Consider the following 4,137-nt stretch of genomic DNA (forward strand, 5'->3'; position numbering starts at 1 on the left):
TTCAAAGTGGCATTTTGTTGTTAACACCTTTTAGAGCTTTTTGACTCCTTCAGTCATCCTTCTCAGTAGATCATATTATTTCTAATTGAGAAAGTGTTCTTTCCATGGGCCATACAGTACACAGTAGTCTCTAAGTAAATTCTGCAAATGGTGGGCATTCTCAATTCTCGTTATTCTGGTATTGAAATATGTAAGTATTTGCTGTTGAAATGTATAACTATTTCTAGTTATTTTGGTATTAAAATGTGTACATGCTCAAGGCATGGCTTGTGCCCCTGGCCCCAGCTCTTACAACCTGGGCCCTGCCATGAGCCTTGAGATCATCAAGTCTAATATGAAATTCTTTTTTTTTTCAATATATGAAATTTATTGTCAAATTGGTTTCCATACAACACTCAGTGCTCATTCCAAAAGATGCCCTCTTCAACACCCATCACCCACTCTCTCGTCCCTCCCACCCCCCATCAACCCTCAGTTTGTTCTCAGTTTTGAAGAGTCTCTTATGCTTTGGCTCTCTCCCACTCTAACCTGTTTTTTCTTTTTCCTTCCCCTACCCCATGGGTTTCTGTTAAGTTTCTCAGGATTCACATACGAATGAAAACATATGGTATCTATCTTTCTCTGTATGGCTTATTTCACTTAGCATCACACTCTCCAGTTTCATCCACGTTGCTACAAAGGGCTATATTTTGTTCTTTCTCATTGCCACGTAGTACTCCATTGTGTATATAAACCACAATTTCTTTATCCATTCATCAGCTGATGGACATTTAGGCTCTTTCCATAATTTGGCTATTGTTGAGAGTGCTGCTATAAACATTGGGGTACAAGTGCCCCTATGCATCATTGCTCCTGTATCCCTTGGGTAAATTCCTAGCAGTGCTACTGCTGGGTCATAGGGTAGGTCTATTTTTAATTTTCTGAGGAAACTCCACACTGTTTTCCAGAGTGGCTGCACCAGTTTGCATTCCCACCAACAGTGCAAGAGGGTTCCCATTTCTCCACATCCTCTCCAGCATCTATAGTCTCCTGATTTGTTCATTTTGGCCACTCTGACTGGCATGAGGTGATATCTGAGTGTGGTTTTGATTTGTATTTCCCTGATGAGGAGCGACGTTGAGCATCTTTTCATGTGCCTGTTGGCCATGTGGATGTCTTCTTTAGAGAAGTGTCTATTCATGTTTTCTGCCCATTTCTTCACTGTATTATTTGTCTTTCAGGTGTGGAGTTTGGTGAGTTCTTTATAGATTTTGGATACTAGCCCTTTGTCCGATATGTCATTTGCAAATATCTTTTCCCATTCCATTGGTTGCCTGTTAGTTTTGTTGATTGTTTCCTTTGCTGTGCAGAAGGTTTTTATCTTCATGAGGTCCCAATAGTTCATTTTTGCTTTTAATTCCCTCGCCTTTGGGGATGTGTCAAGTAAGAAATTATTGTGGCTGAGGTCAGAGAGGTTTTTTCTGCTTTCTCCGCTAGGGTTTTGATGGTTTCCTGTCTCACATTCAGGTCCTTTATACATTTTGAGTTTATTCTTGTGAATGGTGTAAGAGAGTGGTCTAGTTTCATCCTTCTGCATGTTGCTGTCCAGTTCTTCCAGCACCATTTGTTAAAGAGACTGTCTTTTTTCCATTGGATGTTCTTTCCTGCTTTGTCAAAGATTAATTGGCCATACTTTTGTGGGTCTAATTCTGGGGTTTCTATTCTATTCCATTGGTCTATATGTCTGTTTTTGTGCCAATACCATGCTGTCTTGATGATGACAGCTTTGTAGTAGAGGCTAAAGTCTGGGATTTTGATGTCTCCTGCTTTGGTCTTCTTCTTCAAAATTACTTTGGCTATTCGGGGCTTTTGCGGTTCCATATGAATTTTAGGATTGCTGGTTCTAGCTTTGAGAAGAATGCTGGTGCAATTTTGATTGTGATTGCATTGAATGTGTAGATAGCTTCGGGTATTGACATTTTGACAATATTTATTCTTCCAATCCATGAGCAGGGAATGTCTTTCCATTTCTTTATATCTTCTTCAATTTCCTTCATAAGCTTTCTGTAGTTTTCAGCATACAGATCTTCTACATCTTTGGTTAGATTTATCCCTAGGTATTTTATGCTTCTTGGTGCAATTGTGAATGGGATCAGTTTCTTTATTTGCTTTATTGTTAGTGTATAAGAATGCAACTGATTTCTGTACATTGATTTTGTATCCTGCGACTCTGCTGAAGTCATGTATCAGTTCTAGCAGACTTTTGGTGGAGTCTATCAGATTTTCCATGTATAATATCATGTCATCTGCAAAAAGTGAAAGCTTGACTTCATCTTTGCCAATTTTGATGCCTTTGATTTCCTTTGTTGTCTGATTGCTGATGCTAGAACTTCCAACACTATGTTAAACAATAGCGGTGAGAGTGGACATCCCTGTCATGTTTCTGATCTAAGGGGAAAAGCTCTCAGTTTTTCCCCATTAAGGATGATGTTAGCTGTGAGCTTTTCATAAATGGCTTTTATGATGTTTAAGTATGTTCCTTCTATCCCGACTTTCTCGAGGGTTTTTATTAAGAAAGGGTGCTGGATTTTGTCAAAGGCCTTTTCTGCATCGATTGACAGGATCATATGGCTCTTCTCTTTTCTTTTATTAATGTGATGTATCACGTTGATTGATTTGCGAATGTTGAACCAGCCCTGCATCACAGGAATGAATCCCACTTGATTATGGTGAATAATTCTTTTTGTATGCTGTTGAATTCGATTTGCTAGTATCTTATTGAGAATTTTTGCATCCGTATTCATCAGGGATATTGGCCTGTAGTTCTCTTTTTTTACTGGGTCTCTGTCTGGTTTAGGAATCAAAGTAATGCTGGCTTCATAGAATGAGTCTGGAAGTTTTCCTTCCCTTTCTATTTTTTAGAATAGCTTGAGAAGGATAGGTATTATCTCTGCTTTAAATGTCGGTAGAACTCCCCTGGGAAGCCATCTGGTCCTGGACTCTTATTTGTTGGGAGATTTTTGATAACTGATTCAATTTCTTCACTGGTTATGGGTCTGTTCAAGCTTTCTATTTCCTCCTGATTGAGTTTTGGAAGAGTGTGGGTGTTTAGGAATTTGTCCATTTCTTCCAGGTTGTCCAGTTTGTTGGCATATAATTTTTCATAGTATTCCCTGATAATTGCTTGTATTTCTGAGGGATTGGTTGTAATAATTCCATTTTCATTCATGATTTTATCTATCTGGGTCATCTCCCTTTTCTTTTTGAGAAGCCTGGCTAGAGGTTTATCAATTGTGTTTATTTTTTCAAAAAACCAACTCTTGGTTTCATTGATCTGCTCTACAGTTCTTTTAGATTCTATATTGTTTATTTCTGCTCTGATCTTTATTATTTCTCTTCTTCTGCTGGGTTTAAGCTGTCTTTGCTGTTCTGCTTCTATTTCCTTTAGGTGTGCTGTTAGATTTTGTATTTTGGATTTTTCTTATTTCTTGAGATAGGCCTGGATTGCAATGTATTTTCCTCTCAGGACTGCCTTCACTGCATCCCAAAGCGTTTGGATTGTTGTTTTTTCATTTTCGTTTGTTTCCATATATTTTTCAATTTCTTATTTAATTCCCTGGTTGACCCACTCATTCTTTAGTAGGGTGTTCTTTAACCTCCATGCTTTTGGAGGTTTTCCAGACATTTTCCTGTGGTTGATTTCAAGCTTCATAGCATTGTGGTCTGAAAGTATGCATGGTATGATCTAAATTCTTGTATACTTATGAAGGCTGTTTTGTGACCCACTCTGTGATCTATCTTGGAGAATGTTCCATGTGCACTCAAGAAGAAACTATATTCTGTTGCTTTGGAATGCAGAGTTCTACATATATCTGTCAAGTCCATCTGATCCAATGTATCATTCAGGGCCCTTGTTTCCTTATTGACTGTGTGTCTAGATGATCTATCCATTGTTGTAAGTGGGGTATTGAAGTCCCCTGCAATTACCACATTCTTATCAGTAAGGTTGCTTATGTTTGTGAGTAATTGTTACAAATATTTGGCGGCTCCCTTATTCAGCACATAGACATTTATAATTGTTAGCTCTTCCTGATGGATAGACCCTGTAATTATTATATAATGTCCTTCTTCATCTCTTGTTACAGCCTTTAATTTAAA

Source organism: Panthera uncia (assembly GCF_023721935.1).
Source record: "Panthera uncia isolate 11264 chromosome B2 unlocalized genomic scaffold, Puncia_PCG_1.0 HiC_scaffold_25, whole genome shotgun sequence".
Taxonomy (NCBI): Eukaryota; Metazoa; Chordata; class Mammalia; order Carnivora; family Felidae; genus Panthera; species Panthera uncia.